We start from the raw sequence: 20,746 nt of genomic DNA, 5'->3' as shown, positions 1-20,746 counted from the left end.
CAAGCCATAGATCTCTGAACAAAGGGCAACATCAAGAAATGTTTGCTAAATGGAACTGTACTATCCCTTCAGCCTACTAGGCAGAGGACAGGTATTTATGGCTCCCATGAGGGAAACAATAAAAACCTAAGGTACCTGCAGCTCTCAGACACGACGACAGTGTGGCAGAGAAGGCTGCCAAGTCATTATACTGTTGACTTCCAGAAAATGCAGTCCCGACGACAAGTGGGGCTGCTCGGGGCACTGACCAAACTGGGTGGAAAATGGAGGCTGGCTTGTCAGAGCTCCTGGGGACAAGGTTATCTTAATAGAGCTAGGCTGCTTGAATATAACTTGGGGGCAGCAGTTGTCTAGGGAGAGTGGAGCTGGGGCAGGCAATGGTACTTCCCGAGCTCCACGGGCTCAAATCAGATCAGTAGCTCTGACTGCAAGTCCCCTATTCAGTAAAGAATAACTGAGGGCACATAATAAATCATCCTGGGCATGTTAAAATGCTAGCAAATGCCAAGTGGTTCTTTAACAACTTTTATAAACAATTTCTTTTGGCCTCTAATCCTTCATCTTGGAGAACTGCAAGATTCCAGGTGGGTAAGCATATCTTAGTCCCCCACAAGAAATACCTCCACCTCTCTTTCCACCTTTTCCTCTAAAGATACCTAGCCAAGTTGAAGCAGCCCAGCTACTGGCCCATATGACACCTTTGTGCATTTTAGGATAAGGCTCCTCCCCTTGGGGGATGCAGCCTTGTTACCAGGTGCAAGACTTGGCTAGGCAAGCCCAGGCTGGCAGTCAGCCCCACTTGGCCCCTTGGCCCAGCACGCTTGAGCAGGATGCAATCTGCACAACCATATGAGATGCTCTGATGTGAAGGAGTTTGTGAAGCCTCATGAGCCCCTGTGCTCACGACAGTAAAAAAGTCCATGCTTTTATTTACAGCACAGGCTCAGCGGCTGCTAGAAACATTCAAGTACAATGGACAGGGGAGAGAAGCAGCCATTATAATGGGTCAATCATGAACCTACTCTCGAGACAATGCCACTTAGCAATTTACCATATGAACATTAGACTATCAGCTCCGCAAATACTAAGAAATCTTTGAAACTAGAAGAATCAAATAATAAAATGCCCGAGAAAGCTCTCACACGTAAGCAAAGTGAGCCACTAAACACAAAAGCTTTGCGAAGTACAAAAGATAAATTCATCTCTAAAGATGAAGCACAGGAGGTTTCTGAGACCAAAGAAACTCAAAACTGGGCCAAGAAGAATTAAGGCAAACACCGGGGGGCGGGGGGGGGAGCACAGGATAGATAGAGACACTCCAAAAAATCCTTATCAGCACTCATTATCTCCAGAGAAGTGGGGGGGGGGGGAATGTTTATACAATACTTAATCCACTTGAAAGCACATTTAATGTGAAAAACATTTATGATGTATATTATTCCAAGTAACAATGTGACTGGAAAACAGTGGAGGCAGATGTTAAAAAAAAAAAAAGTAAACCAACAATGACTTTAAATCCCCCATCATCCTAACAGAATGAGAATCCTGCTACATACAATGCAGGCATGCAGATCCCAGCTGAGGACAAGAATCAGGGACAGGTGCAATGACCCACTCGACCTTTCCCAATCCATGATGATGGGACTTCTACTTGGGCCCATTGTCAGTCTTCTGAAGTTGGTCTCAATGAACTGACGTAAAAAGTCCCCTGAATGCCTCCCTCAGAAAGTCAGACTGAAAATCCTTGGATTTCATCCAGAGCGGCAGAGTCAGACCCTGGAAGGCAGAAGTGCATGGCTTGAGTCTCTGTTCTGCTTCCAGCAGGTTCTGACCTATTAGAACCTCATCCTTTATAGACAAATCCTCCAACCAAATGTCTTGTTTGGAACTTCTGTTGCTCAAGCAGACATGCTGTAACAGTGGCTAAATTTCTATGATACCAGCTATGGTCTGCATGTTTGTGCCCCTACCAAAATTCATATGTTGAAATCCTAACCCTCAAAGATCATGACATTAGAAGATGGGGCTTTGGTGAGGTGCTAAAGTCATGAGTGTGGAACCCTCATGAATGAGATTAGTGACTTACAAAAGAAGCTCCAAAGAGATCCCTTCCCCTTCTGCCATGTGAGGACACAGTGAGAAGTCTGCAACCCAGAAGAGGGCCCTCATCCAACCACACTGACACCCTGATCTTAGACACCAGCCTCCAGACCTGTGAGAAATAAGGTTCTGCTGTTTACAAGCTACCCAGTCTGTGGGATTTTGTTATAGCAGCTCAATGGGACTAAGACAACATCCTATCATTTGCAAAGCATTCTAATATACAAATCATTGTCTTTATAGTCATCCGGACAACCTGCCAATAGCTGCCCACATCCCTCAGAGGTGTCCCTCTAGGAAGCCAAGATCAGCCCTCAGGAAGATGAACCTGGAGAAAAGGTCCCAGCAGGCCCTGAGATGGGGAAAGGGCTATTTGGGTGGAGAATTTCAGGGTTTTGTGTCCCTGTGGAATAGAGGGGATGGCACAGTTTCCAGGAGAGCCATCTCCCAGGTCCTGGGGCCGTGTCGCTCACAGTGGGGAGTAGGTGGGACCAAGCACTAAAGAGAGTCCCTCTGCAGCACAGGGCAGGGTCAGGGCCTGGTTCCTTGTGCCCATGTCTAAGGGCAGTGCAGCTTCTCTATGAAGCAGGTTCCAAGGTCATTTTATGTTAGGCTCATTGGAGCATTTAAGGTGAAAATTTAGTGGTCGGTAAAGAATATGGGCTGTGAGGGATCAACACTGGAGAGAAGATAAATTTAACATCCATTTTTTAGCATCAGTCTGAAAGGGGGGCAGGTAACCACCCTTACTGTATATACAATGCTGCCAAAACTCCATGCGTAGGAGCAGAGGGAGCATAAGGTGGTATAGCCCAGGGTTTGGTGGGTGGGAAAGCAGGTGAGCTGGACACCATGGGAAGAGGCCCAGGGTCTGCAGCAAGACTGCCACCTTATTGCTCGCTGGCCAGCTACACCATTTGGGTTCCTGATTTGTAAAACAGGGCTAACATCTACCTTACAGAACTGCTAGGAGAATTAAATGAAATTGTGTAAAATGCTCAGCAAGGTGAGTCAATAAATATAAGTTGTTACTGCTAGTCACCAGAATGACAGAAAGAGGAACCAGAAGCTGAAAATAATGGATTGACAACACCCTCCTAGGATGTGGTAGAAGCCACCTGAGGCTTCCTCCTTCGGGAATTGTTGAGAAATGTCAATGGGATGAAAAATAAAACAACACATTGCTTCCTCAAGGGGGACAAGCACTGCTCCACGATATATTGTGTAATGCTGCTAATTTAGGGGAATGAAAGGTATTAAATCTGTCATATAAAGAAAGACAGGTTAACCTGAGCAAGGTGAACGGAGTCATTTTGCTGGAAGTAACCATTTAAGCATGAGTTTAGTGGCCCAATAGAAATACCTTTACTGTTACGATTGTTGTTAATAACCATCACCACCTATTGAGTGCTTTCTAAATGCCAACACTTTGCTAACTGTGAACATTAGCACTACACCTTACACATCCCTGGAAGGTACGGATGTGTTCAGTTTTGCTCAAAAATATTAAGTCCTTTGCCTAAAGCTGTGTAACCGGAAAGTCGAAAGGGTGGGATTCAAATCCAGAAATAACTCCCAAGACCATACTCCGTCTTCCACCTCCACTCCAAAGCCTAGAGGAAAATTAAAAGCCACCAGCCCTCAGCTGTCTCAGGCTAACAACAGACAAGGCGTGCCTATACTTATCCTGAAACGTGGCATTATTTTCTGTGCTGCTCCCCTCCTTCACCATGGTCTCATGGAACTGCATCATATAAGACCTCATAGGATTCTTTTATGGTCTCATTTTTCTGTTTCTTGAAATATAAGCTTCTGGAGTCCAAAGACCATGTCTCACACTTTGTTATCCTTTCTCAGTAGCTAGCACCAAGCCATAACATGAAAGGAGCTCAAGAAATGCCATTTGAATAAATGAATGATGTCCTAAGAGAGAAGTAATGTAAGAACAAAATTGGGAGAATGTAATGATGATGGCTAGGGTGAGAAACATAAAGGCAACTTCATTCAATTCCAAGATGGGAAATAATACTGACATTTGCTGTTTGGGGATCCATGGTCTAATCTCCTTTAACGTCCCCAGTGCTTAATCTGTCAGTCACCACACACAGATTTAGTACTTACTGCCAGGTACTCATTCTCAATTCTTTGAAGCATAAAATCGGCAGCATCAGATAATATAGCTGTGGAAATGCTTTTGGTTTCTTTGGGAGAAAAAAATATATGCACCTTCATTATTTCTCCTTCCTGTTGTAGATTTCCTCCTCTTTGACAACATCAAAGTAGCAGCAAGGGTCCCATTCATAAATGCACACTAACTTTCCCTCAGGAGATGCCAGGGAGGATGAACAGGATGCTCCTTGGAAAAGGGGCTCGGGTCTCTGGCTGGCACATCACCAAGCTCCTATCTGCTCCTCGTCCCTGCTATCACATCCACCTAGTCTCTGGGCTCTGAGATTAGTCTTCTGTAGAACATAGGGAGCCAGGAGCTGACGTGTACTTTGAGGAACACCGAGCACGGAGGGAGGTAGATGGGGAGGCATAGTGTGGCCCGCCCACCATTAGGAAGTCAAAAGGGGAGACCATAGATCATAAGTGCACAGTCGGCGCTTTCTTCTAAAGCAGTCATTCTCTGCAGTGTTGACATGGCAGAGCATTCAGACATGGAGCTCTTCACTCAGGTAGCAGACCATTGAAATATTGATATAATATACTTTTAAAAATTGCCTAAGGGCTGTGGGCCCAAATCAGGTTGAAACTGGCCAAACCTTCACTCAGCACACATTTAATGAGTGCTGACTCTGTGCCAAGCGTTATACTAGGGTAGTGGGACCATAAAGACAAGGATGAGAACTTGCCTGCCCTAAAGGGTCTCACCATGTAGGAAACAAAAGATGGGAATAACAGCAGTAGTGGGGAAGTTCTGGAACTGCTAACATTTACTGAGTGCCCACTCTGTGCCCAGTATGTCCTAAGTGCATTTACATATGCCACTTCATCCAAGTGGGCATAAGAACCCTATGAGTTAGGATACTATTATTATGGAAGGTTCCAAGGCTATTAGTACTCTGAGAGAGTACGATGGAAAGCCAAAGAACTCTTTCATGCCATCTCTCATTCAGTTTCCTTAAAGTTCTATCAAGCAAATCTCCCATACCCCATATAAAAAGACTGCTATTGCTCGATTTCAGCATTAAGACACACATCCTACAATATGGAATTTTCTTTTTTTTCTTTTTCTTTTCTTTTTTTTTTTTTTAGAGAGAGAGAGAGATACAGAGATCCAGCGAGAGCAGGGAAGGGAGGGGCAGAGGGAGAGGGAGAGAGAATCCCAAGCAGGTTCCATACCTAGGGCAGAGCCTGACATGGCGCTCAATCTCACGACCCTGAGATCATGACCTGAGCCGAAACCAAAAGTCGGATGCTTAAATGACTGAGCCACCCAGGTGCCCTACAATATGAAATTTTCTGAATAGTGCACATTTGGGAAACATGATCCTGGATACCCAGGCCAGTGGCCCTTCCCACACACACCCTTGATCCCACCTCCAAGGTACAATAAAAAGGACTCCTATCATCACAGCCCTGCCAGGACAGGTCTACCCTACTGCCTCTACAAACAGAAACTAAGCATGCTTAGAGACCAGACTAATGGGGCAGTTCTCAATGCCATTTCCTCCACTCTAGAACGTAAGCTAATTCTGGCAGGTAAGAGGATCAAGTTTTAATCTATAAGGTTGAATAAGTGGTGAAAATGTACACTAGAAAAAAGAATTTATAAGAATCCCTACAGTTGCAAATACCTCCATCTCAATCAGCATGCTAATTACAAATCATTTTTATTTATTCATTAAATATTTACTACTTATATTTTCTTATCACTACTTGCTCTTATTCATTTTTTGGCACTCAAACATAGACTTTCTTGTACTTTTCCTCAACAGTTTCACACATTAAATCACCCTTTGCCCTCATTTGACTATAATCCTCAGGAGGACAAGGTCTCTACCACGGTGCTAACCCCTCCATGTACATCAGACTCACCTAGGGAGGCTGTAAAACTTACCAACCCCAGCCCGATCCACAGAGGTGTTAGTTAATTGATGTAGGGTCATTTTTGGAGCTCTCCAGAGCTTTGATCTAGTTCTTATAGGTGACTGCACACTAGAATCATCTAGTGTGGAAGACTTACAAACCAGTGATGTATTGGACCCTCTCCAGAGACTATGATTTAATTGATCTGAGTGCCATCTTCATTGATCTGAGCGTGTCCTTCATTGATCTGAATGTGTCCTTCATTGATCTAGGTGCCCCCTTTATTGATCGAAGTGTCCCTGCCATTGACTTGAGTGCTGCCTTCATTGATCTAAGCATGTCCTTCATCGATCTGAGTGGATCATTCATTTATCTGAGTGCTGCCTCCATTGATCTGAGTGAAGCTTTCAATGATCTGAGTTGTAGCTTGGGTCTCAAGATTTTTTGAAAGTGCTCCAGGTGACTCCTTTGAAGCCAAGACCGAGAGCGACCTTCTATGTCTTTGGCATATACCCTAAGACCTGGGCCAGCACTTGCATATGGCTGACAGCTATTAAGGTTTTCTCCAATATATAATAACAGTTTCATTTAAAATATTCTAAATTCCGATTCTACAGCTTCCCACAAATTAATCAGGACCAATAAAGTTTAATTACATGTTAAAAGTTACTGTACTTGGATCCCTATAAAGCGGGAGACCTGATTATTTCAGTAAGTATTTCCTTCCTTGACAGGCAATTTCTTCACAATTAAGATGAACTGAAGAGCATTCCGATCTCTATATTTAACACCAGTGGCCCAAAGGTCACATCAATATACACCTAATAAATCAGTACTTTAAAAATGCACTAAGGCCACATATAGATGACTTGCCAGTACTTTTTAAGACCCTAGGCAGATTTTTCACTAAAAACATTGATCTCAACATCCAAGGCTGACTGGTTTCATCAGCATAAAATAGGCAGTCTCTGATTACAGATACTTCACACTTCACTCCTCTCATTTGATGTTGTGTAACATCACCTGTACTTCCCTTTCCAACAACTAACCGTACACATTTATCAGTTCCTCCTGTGGAGTTTCATGAAAGCCATGACTGGGGGAGGCTAAGGTAGAAGGACTTAGAAGATAGGCAGAGGTGCTCTTCACTCTCATTTGATGCTCAGCTTTAGAAAAGCAAAGCTTAGGGGTTTGCCTATATGTATACCCCCCCAAAACCTTGCAGAAGCCTTGCACAAAGAAGGTTCACAATAAATACTTATGTTGAACTTCTTTAAAGTCTTGGGGCTAAATGCATATCTATGTGTTTGTACATACATCTTCACACACACACACACACACGCACACACACACAATACACACATAATCCATACACACCACCTTAAAGGACTCTCTTAAAAACACCAATGGTTTTCCCCTGCTCTCTGGGTAAAGAACATTGCCTTTGAGTTAAATTCAAAGTCAACGGTATATGCATGGCTTTGTCTCTCTGTGTGTCTTCCTTCTATTGTAGCCGGATAATTCCTGATTTACCCTCTGTGTCCTTCACAGTTATCTCTGACATGGAGTCACTTTACCCAGAAGGAGTGCTGAGTCAGTTAATTACCTTTGCTTTAATGTGGATTCCGTTATTTTACCAAGTCAATGCTCCCAGAGCTTTGGGATAGTTAAATTTACTAATGCATTTGCCAATATATTTTGCACATGCTGAATGCTGTGTACATGGAGGTTATTAGTAATTATAAACTGGAAATTGCCACTCTGCATCCAAGGACAAATTCTTGCCATTTTGCATGTCTTCCTGTTAGAATCCCAAATGATACTACTCAAAGGCATTCTACTACCTTTCTGCAGAAGCCTCTGATTTCCTCCCCTTTTTACCTTTCTTTTCCCTCTTTTAATTCAGTAGCTCCACTGAAATAGTTTATTCTTTCTGGCCCTCCTTTTTTGAACAGCTATTTTCTCCCTACAATGTACGTCCTAGATTCCAGAGCAGAGAAACCACTATTTTTTTCTACACACAAGAGGACTACAAATAATTGTCATCAGTGCCAACTAGCCATACAACTACCTATAAATTCAGTTTCCATCTCAATGATGAATTCTCTTTTGCTTTCAGGTTCTCAGTCTCAACATAAGGATTTAGTAATCTGGGGTTTTTTTGTTTTTTGTTTTTTCTTTTTTATACACTGCCACATTTTCTAAGGCTACTCTGGCCAGCATAGAGTAGGAAAAGCCTAAAAATTCAAGTATGGATGATATTTTTATGGCACTTTCTATGCCCCTGAAAACTTCTGGGTCTCAAAATATTTGTTTTTATTAATTACAATAATAGCTACCACTGTCTGAGCATGTATCGTGTGCCAGTATGGACCATTTCACATGCATTATTTCTCCACCCCAACAACCTTGTGTATTATTAACCCTATTTTAAAAGGTGCCATCAATTTTCACCTGGACTGATATCATCTTCTTCCTTGTCTCCTCACACTCATGTTCTCAACATAGCAGCCAAATGATAAAATGATTTGTTTTAAAACACTAAACAGATCATATCACTGCTTTCTACTCTACTCCCCTTCCTTCCCCCATCTCTCTCCTTGGAAACATTAATGCTTTCCGACTGCCCTTTGAGTAAAGGACAAAATCCTTAATATGACTCTGCACTGGCCCCTACCTACTCTCCAGCTTCACCTCGTAACTTCCCCCCATCACCCTAGCTGTCAGTACGACAGCCAGCCCATTTCCAGGATGCTCCACGCTCCCTCCTCAAAGCCTCACCAGTCTCCTTCTTCCTTTACCAACTTATTCCCAACAATTCCTTCAGCTCAAGAATCCTTTATTTGGGGAGGCCTTGCCTGACCTCTCCACATTCGTAAGCTCTTTTATAACACCAAGACCCTTTCCTCTTCAGCACTTAACACAACTGGAATTTGACAAATCTGACTCATGCCTGAAAGCTCTGGACAGGTGGCCCTCAAAGTGCGCCTCTGGGACCAGCAGCAGCAACTTCACCTGGGAACTTGCTAGAATTACAAATTCAGGGCCCCCAACTCAGAGCTACTAGGTCAGAAATCTGGAGGCAGAGTGTAGAATCTGTGTCAACAAGCTTTGCAGTTGATGAGAATGCACGCTAGACTCCCAGGAGGCCTGCAGACTGTAAGCGCCAAGAGGGATTTTTTTGGATCATCACGGTATTCCACCCTATTGAATGAATGAGTGAATGAATGAATGATGAAAAACCCTAACTCTGAAAGGTTAAATTACTTGACCAAAATCAAAGATCTAGCAAGTAACAAAATCAAGAAGTATGACTATCACCAATTTTGCAACCATTTTTCTTCTCATATTTCTGCTGAATAATACCTGGACTAGCTCCTCAGATTTCCCTTTCCCTGATATAGTTTTCCATATCCCCTCATTTATATGGACACATACAGGATATTAGTTATGAGAACAAAGTAAGGGCACCTAAAAGTTTCTAAGAACCTTACTTTGGGATGTTAAAGGCCATAACCAGGATGACATGAAGTGAGTTTGTAAAAGTCACCTTATAAGATTTTAATTAAATGAACGTAACTGACATTTAGAAAATAACAACAAGCTGCATAACAACCAATATGATGTCTATAAATAATTGGAAATTACATGATAACAAAAGTATATATTCACAATTTTCACTTAACTAAAACATTTACATGTGACACACATAAAGCTCCCCAATTCATTCTAGTTAGAAGTCAATCATCCATTTTCTTTATACATTTTCACGCACATGTGCGTGCGCACTACTCTAACAACCTATGATATTTAGGGAAGTGCTTACTTTTTAGTTAAGTGCAACTATTGATCTTTCATCTCTCACTATAATAATTTCAATAATTTCAAACCACAAAAAAGTTAACTTTAAATTTTTATTTTTAAAGTAATAAAAAATTCATATAAATGTAATTCTAATGTCATCATTTTAAAAATGTTTAAGGTACAGGGGCACCTGGGTGGCACAGCGGTTAAGCGTCTGCCTTTGGCTCAGGGCGTGATCCTGGTGTTATGGGATCGAGCCCCACATCAGGCTCCTCCACTATGAGCCTGCTTCTTCCTCTCCCACTCCCCCTGCTTGTGTTCCCTCTCTCGCTGGCTGTCTCTATCTCTGTCAAATAAATAAAATCTTTAAAAAAATAAAAAATAAAAATAAATAAAAATGTTTAAGGTACAAAGTGAAAATTTCCTCCCTTGCTTTATCAACCCCATTTTCTCAGAAGTAACACTTTTAACCTTTGGGGGTTATCTATCACAATATCTTTCTAAACATATAGACACATATCTCCATTTCCACATACAAATACATATGTCTACATACAAATACATATTCATATACAGACACATGTTCAGTTTCTGAATAATAAAAAAGGAATTTTTCACATTACATACATTACGATACATTTGGCTTTGCAATGCTATCCTACGGACACAGGAACCTTGTGAGGATATATATTATTAACAATCTTCAAATGTCAAAGACGCAAGAGCAGTCTTCTTCGCAATGGTTAAAAGCATTAGGCCATCAGAGGGCCCTATTTAGGCTGGGTTCCCAATGCACTTATTTCAAGGAACAAAAAGGAATAGGAGCAGAAAATAAGAAATAAAGTCTCTTGGGAGAAGGGTTGGAAGAGACCTTTCATCCCAAAGGCACTCCTGGTCACCACACCCTACCACCTCCTAACTACCACTGAGAGGCTGACTCTCTTCTCCTTGTCTGCACATCAAACTTTAAAAGGCTTAGATTACTAGACCTGGAACCAATCATTACTTACACACACACACATCCTCCCTTTGTTTTAAGAATCTCGTGTATATCGTTACATTTCTTATACTTACTGTTGTAGTTTTTCAGAAAATATCATTTAAACCAAAGTCTAGCTCAACCTAAAGCCATCAAGTAATAGTCAAATTATAAATGAGCTGGTTTTATGGATATAAACAGAACATGATAACCACCATCCAAACAAGAAATAAAACTCTAGGCAATGTAGCCGATTTAATTGCTCCCGTGAGCAAAAACCATCTGAGCTAGTTCAAGCACACGGGGTGATTTATTAGAAGGAGACAGGGGTCTCTTGCAAACCCCTTTATTAGAATACAGAAAACTTTGTCTATAAGAGACCCCAAAAGCGTGGATGAGTTAGGTCTTGGAAACTCACTGGAACTGGGAACTAAGATGCTCCAGGGAAGCCTGGGAGTCCCTTCTCTCTGTTACTAATCTCTTCTTTCCCCTTATTCTTCTATTTCTGTAAACCTATTTTCTCAATTTCCCTATTGACATAGCAGAAAATAGCCACATCCAAAAACATACTGGGAATTTGGTAGAACCAATTACAAAGTCCCAGATGCAGAGGCTGACTAGCATAGCTTGGTATAGAGGTTCCATCAGTCACTGCTGAAAAGTTATATTATACAAAAATGGCTTCTCCCATAGTCACCATGTGGATAGTTGAACAGGTGGAACTACCAGGAAAGAGGACATGGCACTAAATTCGGGAGATAAGCCACTACAAATTTAGTACAAATTTTAGTTCACGTAGCTATAGTTTTCCATTTGAATACACAAATAAGCTCTCATTTAATCAAGAGTCTCACATTTTCTAGTTGGGATGGCTGTAAATCTCAACTTCCCAACTCCTTCATGACAAATGGGACACATAAATTAGAAAAAATGAAGACTGCCAGACCAGAAAATGTAAGGCATCTAAGGGTTTTAATTTAAATATGAGCTACTGAGCGCATTCCATATTATGTGGGGAAAGTTATGAAGCATCTTATTTTAATTAATAGAGCATTGAAACTATTGCTGAAATTTTAAAGCATGAAATCCAAGTACACGGCACAGAATTTCCTTAGAGTCAAATTAGCATATGGCCACAGGACCCAATTCTGAAATAGTTATGATAAATCACAACCATTTAGAATGCACTGGATCTTAGTTTCATGTAAATAATACATTACTGTTTTCAAAGGTTAGGTATCTGGAGCACACACCACTCAGGAAAAAAAAAAATCATACAATATTGTACAAAGCTGATCTTAGAGACTTGGTTATATGACATCATAACCCTTTGGTGATAGCTACATGATCTCTAAATTAAAGTTATTACTTTTTCATCAAAAGTGGCTTTTATAAAACAGAAACAGTTCTACTACTCATCAACTCCAAAAGAATTTTTTTAAGGAAGTGGCAAGTGATCTCTGGCTGAGGAAATTTGTCTCCATCACGAAGCCTACTGCATAATTCAGCATCCAGGGCCAGCATCAACCCTGCAGAAGCACAGCATCTGTCTTCAACTCTGGATGTTTTGACTCAAGAGCTTCTACTCGGGTGATACCAGGGGCAAATGTGGTGAACTCCATAACCAATCATACCCTTCTGTTTCTTGGAGGTTCCAATAAATGCAAAATGACTCTAATGAGTACCTAGGACCATAGGAAATTTAAATCCACCGAAGGAATGAAAGGACTCTGAGCCATGGACACAAAGATTGCTCCTCTTCATGGGGCTGAGCTCTTCGAAACTTCCCTGGCACTGCCACATCCTGGTTTTCCTCCACGTTCCCCCCTTCATCAGCCCCTCCTCTTCTGGCTGGGACCTGAACTTAGTTCCCTGCTCTTCACACTCAATGCATTCTCCCTCAGCTTCACCCAGAGATTCAACTTCCATCTAGTTACTGATTGGCTCAAATATATCTCCTAAGTTCCAGAACCAAAACAGCACCCACAGATGAAAATCTCCACTTGGCTCTTGCAAGAACTTCAAATTTGACATATCTAAAATCTAAGATATTCTCTCCTGATCCCCCAAATAAATCTGTTCCTTCTTCTGTGCTCCCTTCATCAGTGAATAGCACCGCCACCTTTTTCAAGGTCCAAGCCAGAAACGTTGAGTCAGCCGTGATTCCTCTCTTTTCCTCGCTATTTGTGTATAATTAGTCACCAATATCCGTCAATTCTATCACTTAAATACATCTCAAGTCTAGATACTTCTCTCTATCCCTACAGACACTCCCTTAGATCAGATGGCTTGTTATTTTCCACCTACTGCAAAAGCACTCTAACATGTTTCATGCCTCCAGTCTCGCCAACCCCCGGTCATTCTCCACACTGCTACCACAGTGATTGTCCGAAGGCATAAATCTGTTCATGCCACTCACTGAATAAAGCATTACAACTTCCCTCTTACTATAAGGGAAAACTTGGTAACAACAGTTCACATCAGGAGCAATTTTATCCCCCACTCCCAAGGAACATTTGGCAAAGCCTAGAGACATTTTTGGTATCTGGACAGAGAACAGGGATGCTGCTAAACACCTTATAAGGCTTAGAACAGCCCCCATTCCCACCGCAACAAAGAATTCTCTGGCCCCAAACGTCAGTAGTGCTGAAATTGAGAAACTGAAAAGACATGGGGACATTGCCTAACTTTTCTACCTTCTTGTGATTTCCCACCTCCTACACTGCCCCCTTTGACCCAACCTTAATAAGCCAGCCAAATTAAACTCCTTCTCAAAAACATTGTGCTTTCATTTTCTTCCAGGTCTCCCTACACACTATGTATTTAGGTTAGAAAATTGTTCCCATAGTTTCCCTGCTTTCTTCACCTGAGGAACTGAAAGTCACTCTAAGGCTTCAGCTCCAATATCACTTACCCTGGGACCCTGGGAAAACATCCCTGCCCCCTCATCAATTAGGTGCCCCCCTTCAGCCCAACCAGCTCCCTGTCCTTCCCTATTTTATAACAGCCTGTTAACTTACCAGTAACCCAGACTGGTTGATGCCCATCTTGGTTTTTGGGGGTTTTTTTTGGTTCTCAGCATCGAGCAAAAAGCCTCACACATGGTTGGCACGCACATATTTGTCAAGTGAATGTACAATTTTAAATCAACAACAATGGTAATCATCAAACTGCCAACACTCTTCATTTAGCACACCTTCATCGACAGCCTTAACATCAGCAGCCTTATCTATACTTCTGAGCCTGGGAAGAAAGTAAGCTATGGCAGGTTCAGAAAACTGCAAAGATGCCCTATGACATTAGTCAGGGTGCTTAGAGCTGTTGAAAATTATGCTGGTGAGTAAAACCACTGACAGGTGAATTTTTGGAACCTGGTCACCTGGCTTTAACAGCGATTAAGCGCAGCAAAACAGAGCATGTTTTCAAAAGTAAATACTGTATCGGGTTATTGGTCAGAGAAGAAACACATAAACACGCAGGAAATTTTTCAATTCTTGGGAAAAATTAAATGAAACAAACCAAACTAAACAGGAAGAATAAGCAGACATAATTTTCCATCTAAGGCTATCAAATAATAGGCATTGGCTTGCTGGTTACCTGGGAAAGAAAAGGACACAGAGCGAATTCCTCTGATTCAGAGTTTCAAGGAATGTGCTACCCAGAAGAAGAGCGCCAGTATCACCCAGGAACTTGACAGAAATACAGATTCATGGGCTCATCTCAGACCTCCTTAATCAGAAATTCCAGAGGTAGGGCCTAGCAACCTTTGCCTAAAGAAGGCCTGTGGGGCATTCTGCCATCTGCTGAAGTTTGGAACAGTCCCCTAATTCATCCCGTAACTATAGCAAAATTCCATCTTCACAAGAACAACATTTAGATAGGTCCTACTATGTACCAGGCCCTGTTCTAAGGTGTTTAGACATTAACTCAAAAAATAGTAATACTATTACATTCCCACTCTACAGATGAGGAAAAAAAACCCATGGACAGTATCATTCTGTTCCAACAAATTGCGGAAACTACTGATTTTCCTTGAGGACAAACTACCCCAGAATCTGATATTCTGAGCTTTAGGACTCTTTGCTAAAACCTTTCCGCTTCTTACCAATCTCATTTAAGGGTTGTCCATCCCCACCCCACACTCATTTCAGAGTTCCTATCCATGAACTTTATACTCAAACCAGGTGCAGGCCTGTTCCTGGCTTCTTTCACGGAACTCACCCATAACACAATTCCTCTCGCCCAAGAGTTCTCAAAGCACAGTACACAGATCTTGGGGCAGGGGAAGGAGGAGTCCATGAGACCCTATTAGGGGGCTATGGGGCCAAACTTTTTTTTTTTTTAATAATACGAAGATGCATTTGCCTTTTTCACTTTGTTGACATTGGTACCAAAGACACGAAAGCAACAACAGGTAAAAGTGCTAGCGCCCTAGCATGAATGAAGGCACTGGCACCAAACTACCTGTAGTCCGTGTTCCCCAAGGCCATGCCACTCGCAGTAAAATAAATAGCAGTTCCAATTAAGAGTGTTCTTGGGGCACCTGGGTGGCTCAGTGGGTTAAGCATCTGACTTCGGCTCAGGTCATGCTCTCAGCAGGGAGTCTGCTTCTCCCCCTCCCTCCATCCTTCCCCCTACTCGTATGCACACGTGGGCACACATGTGCAGGCTCTCTCTCTCCCAAATAAATAACTAAAATCTTAAAAAAAAAATGCCTTTTTTATAAGACTTTATTTATTTGGGAGAGAGAGAGCAACAAAGCAACAGAGGGGTGAAGGGCAGAGGGAGAAGCAGACTCCCCACTGAGCAGGTAGCCTGACGCGGGACTCGATCCCGGGACTCCGGGATCACGACCTGAGCTGAAGGCAGACACTCAACCAACTGAGCCACCCACGCGCCCAAAAGAGTGTTCTTAATGGAGCAGTAAGAATTATTAATCTAATTAAATCCTGAATACACACACTTTTCATAGTCTATTAAATGGGAAAATGAATAAAGCACTTACGCATGTGTAAACACAATGGCTGTCACGAGGAAAAGCACTTGTGCAACTGTCTGAATTGTGAGTTCAACTAGTTGCTTTTTTCATCATACACGGTTTTTACTTGAATGGAAAACTAACAAGGTATGATTATTCAGATGCAGGCATTTGGCAGGCATTTGCTTGAAAATGAATGAAGTAATCCTACCGCTTCAAGAAAAACAACTAACAGTACTTGATCCCAATGATAAAAATCTAGTTTTAAGTGAAAATTAGGATTTTATAAAACTTGCGTTTGCCACCATGAGCTTGACAGCTTCCCAGTACTTAAAGACATTTCTGATGAGATATTTGAGTGATATGAAGGAATGCAATTTTGGGCTATTGTGTAATGAAATGTGTCAACATTTGAAAGATCTGCATTAACTCAGTGAACCGATATTCTCAAATGACCAATGCAAGATGTTACAAAATCATACACGGGTAAAAAATCCATTCCAAGTGCAAGCTAGACCAGTGGATTTTAGCATAACAGAATATGAAAAGTTCATTGATTCAGTTTCAGATTTCATATTGCAACTAACCTTTACAAAACTACCACTTGCAGGTCTGCTGGAATAACAAAGCAGAATGTCCACAATTATCTAAAAAGGCTATTCCAACGTACCTCCCTTTCCAACTACATACCTGGGTAAGGCCGAATTTTCGTCATCTACTTCAACCGACACAACATACTGCAACGGACTGAACGGAGAAGCAGATGTGAAAATCCAGGGGCCTTCTATTAAGGCAGACATTAGAGACATTTCCAAAAAAAAAGAAAAAGAAAAAAAATTTCTGTTAACGTTCTCACTAATTTTTTTTTATTTTGGAAAATATAATTACTCCTCCTAAATATATATTATTTGTGTTCACATGAGTTTATTATTATTACTTTTAAATGAATTAATAAATATTTTTAAATCTTCCCAGTTTTAATTTCTAATACTATGAATATCAATAGATATAATTCACATAAACAAAAGCTTTTAAGATTCTCAATACTTTGTAAGAGTACGATGGGGTTCTAAGACACAAGGTTTAAGCAGTACTGTCCTAGTCTCTAAAACCCTCTTCCTTTCATACAGTTCCATGAGATCCTACTCAGTATCTCAGAGTACTTCTCTTCCAAAAGTCATCCCTGGCTTATACCCTACCAACTCTAATCACTTCTTTAGTCTGTAGTCCCTCATTGTTCATAGCTTTACACCTCTATAGGCCCAATTTGAGTACACAAGCAATAAGCAGTATGTCCGGGCTGGTTAACTAACGCAACTCTGGGCAAGCTGCTTGCTCTAAGCCTCAGTTTCCTCAGTTGTAAGACAGAGATAAGCCATGCCTACCTACTTCATTAGGGTTGTTGGGAGGCATACGTGTCCCCCTAAAATACATATACTGAAGACTTAAACCTCAATGAGGCTGTATTTGGAGTCAGGAAGTGATTAAAAGTGAAAGGAGATCAGGAAGGTGAGGCCCTGATCTGATGGGATTAGACTCCTTGCAATAAGAGACATGGGAGAGCCAGCTGTCTCTCTTTTTGCCATGCAAGGATACCATGAGAAGGTGGCTGTCTATAAGTCAGGTAAAGAACCCTAACTAGACCCAAGTCAGCCAGACCTTACCATGAACTTCTAATCACAGAATGGTGAGAAAATAAATTTCTCTTGTTTCAGCCACCCAACCTATGGTACATTATTATGGCAGCCTGAGCAGACTAGGACAAAGGATTAATAAGATGGGCAAAGCATTTAGCACAGCTCCTGGTGTACAGTAAACACAGTAAGTATTGTTATTATCATTATTTATTCCACAAATATTTACTTAGCAGCTACTACAGTTACACCAAGGCTTCTGCCATCATGGAGCTTATAGTCTGGGGGGAGGCAGGTTAACTTTAAACAAATAATTATTCAAAAAATACATAATTATAGTTGTGTTAAGTATTGTGGAGGAAGTCTAGAATGCTAAGAGAAGATATAAAGGGATGCATAATTGAAAGGGAAGTAGGCATTAAGGAAGGCATCTTTGAGAAAGTGGCATTGATGAGAAGTATTACGCATTTAGATTCCTTAAGAGAAGGGGCCACGGCTTTCTTTTGTGGACCTTGCACAGGGTGGAAGTATCCGCTACTTTCATTACAGATATTTTCTTCTGTCTAATTTAAGCAACATTCAGAACCATAAAGGTTTCTAGTTTTTATATGACACTCTTAAACTTAATGTTTACTCTGGCTTTTATATGAATGTCCTAAGCTTACTGTTTATTGAGAATTACTAAGAGAAGTAAAATTACCTTCTGGGGAAATTGAAAAATGACCTTTACAGGCAAAAAAGTAGACGATAAAAGGATCAATAAACAAAAGTCCCCAGTTTCCCAATTCGCCTGACTAATGTTACAATCAAAAAGAATTTAATTCATAAGGTCAGACTCTTCAGAGAAGTAAAGACCAGTAGGTGAGAATAAGGACACATGGGAGTCTATGAAAGTAGATTCCAGTCTCACTGTTAAGTGATTTTTCCTGATCAAAGAGCAAAAGCAGTGAAAAGCTTTGAAAAATGATCCACAGCGCTGAAAAGTACATTGCCATGAATATTCCAGTTAAGGCGGGATATTTTAACCACGTGGCCTCAAAACAAAACATCGTCTTACCAAAACACCGGCCCCAGCAACAAGGAGACACCAGAAGGTTGAAAAACAGCTACGACTTCCTGTTGGCAGCAAGAGTGGAAGGGGCATCTGAGGCTGTGTGTCAAGATAATAAAATATTAAAGTGTCTCTCTCTTTAACTTGTACTTCGGCTTTCCCACAGACGTTCTGTGAGAGCAGGACTCCTCAAAAATTCCTTTCCCAAGTCAAGTAGAGTGCAGGCAGGCTCTTGATAAATCATGAAATGTAAATCGTCTAGCAGAAAGAACTTTTACCAGGGAGCTAGTGGAGCCTGGTACCTAACCTCAGGTCATGACTAATGGCAAAGTTTATCACATATCTGTGCAAGATTCTCCATCTCTCACACTCAGATGATGGACTCTGAAGAAATGCTGTTCACATATAAAGATGCTCTTTTTTGAAATAAGAAAGTATTAATTTAGTCAAAGCAAGATGGCCAACACACACACGAAAAGATGTTCAACATCACTCATCATCAGGGAAATGCAAATCAAAACCACAATGAAGTGGGCGCCTGGCTGGCTCAGTTTGTAAGAGCATGCAACTCTTGATCTCAGGGTTGTGAGTGCGAGCCCCATGTTGGGTATAGAGATTACTTAAAAAGTAAAATCTTAAAAAACAAAAACAAAAACAAAAACAAAAAACCACACACACAATGAGCTATCACCTCACAACTGTCAGAACGGCTAAAATCAAAATCACAAGAAACAAGCGCTGGCCAGGATGTGGAGGGAAAGGAACCTTGTGCACGGGTGGTGGGAATGCAAACTGGAGCAGCCACTGTGAAAAACAATATGGAGGTCCCTCAAAAAAACTAAAAATAGAATTACCATATGATCCAGTAATTTCACTACTGGGTGTTTACCCAAAGAATGTGAAAACACTAAAAAAGATACATGCACTCCTATGTTTATTGCAGCATTATTTATAATAGCCAAATTATGGAAGTGGCCCAAGTGTCCATCAATACATGAATAGATGAAGAAAAAGTGGCATACACATACACACACGCACACGCAGAGAGAGGAATATTACTTAGCCATAAAAAGAATAAAATCTTGTCATTTGAAACAACATGGATAGAGCTAAAGAGTATTAGGCTAAGTGAAATAAGTCAATCAGAGAAAGACAAATAACATATATTTCACTCATACATGGAATTTAAAAAACAAAACAAACAAAGAAAAAAGAGACAAACGAAAAAACAGAGTCTTAACTATAGAGAACAAACTGGTGGTTACCAGTTTGGGTGGGGAGATGGATAAAAGAGCTGATGGGGATTAAGAATATACTTACTTTGATAAGCACTGAGTCATGTACAGATTGTTGAATCACTACACCTGAAACTAAGATAACACTGGATGTTAACCAGACTAGAATTTAAATTTGTTAAAAATAATTTGTTAAAACCAGTGCAGTCCCACATTTTAGGCCAGCATTAGCTTCTTTAATTGCATGATGCTTAGCACTGAAATTTAGTGTCTATAGATCTAGAGTAACTCCTCCAGCACAGAGATGTAGAGGCACTTAGAATTGACTAAGACAGTGGCCAAAAACAAGCTATCACTCAGGCCTCCTTATTCTCAACCTACTGTTTCTCCCCCACCCCACCCCACAGTGTGCTTCCCTTCACTTCCTTTAATCCTGTGACCAACGCTGACCTTTACTCTCACCTCCATTGACAGTGAGAGCAAGCCATCATGTCCAACTATCCTCAACTTTCCAACTTCCCTACTTAACCCTTTCCAACAGTCAGGAGAATTTATGTGACTTCCAACCTTTCCTCCCTCTGATCTCAAAAGAACAAGGGGTCACTCATCCAGTATCTGCATCTCAGTCCCTCCTCCTCCCCAGGAACTTGGCCACTTCTCTTCTTTCTCTTCAATCTCTTATTCCCAAAGGTCTCCTTCTCTAAAATACAAAAGTGATCACAGTTTGTCCAAATTAAAAAAAAAAAAAAATAGGGGCGCCCGGCTGGCTCAGTCAGTGGAGCATGTGACTCTTGATTTTGGGGTTGTGAGCTCAAGCCTCACAAAGAGATTATTTTTTAAAAAATTAAATCTTAAAAAAAAAAAAAAAAGTGCCATGAACCCATGTTCCATCTCTGACAAGGACTTTCTCCACATCCATTCCACATTGCACAT

At 41.2% G+C, this 20,746-nt stretch overlaps 1 protein-coding gene across 4 annotated transcripts in view; it reads right to left on the bottom strand.

Annotated features, from left to right (window-relative positions):
* ST6GALNAC3 (ST6 N-acetylgalactosaminide alpha-2,6-sialyltransferase 3) overlaps positions 1-20,746 on the bottom strand; it is a 543,122-nt gene that overhangs the window by 415,912 nt on the left and 106,464 nt on the right. Inside the window, exon 2 of one of the 4 annotated variants that reach the window (XM_034653715.1) lies at positions 16,584-16,677. The exons of the other annotated variants lie outside the window; for them this stretch is intronic. The gene's annotated coding sequence lies outside the window, so the exon portion shown is untranslated. The remainder of the gene's footprint in view (positions 1-16,583; positions 16,678-20,746) is intronic. 4 annotated transcript variants of the gene reach the window in all.

This window comes from Ailuropoda melanoleuca, chromosome 2 (assembly GCF_002007445.2).
Source record: "Ailuropoda melanoleuca isolate Jingjing chromosome 2, ASM200744v2, whole genome shotgun sequence".
Classification (NCBI taxonomy): domain Eukaryota; kingdom Metazoa; phylum Chordata; class Mammalia; order Carnivora; family Ursidae; genus Ailuropoda; species Ailuropoda melanoleuca.
This window is presented reverse-complemented; position numbering and strand designations above follow the sequence as displayed.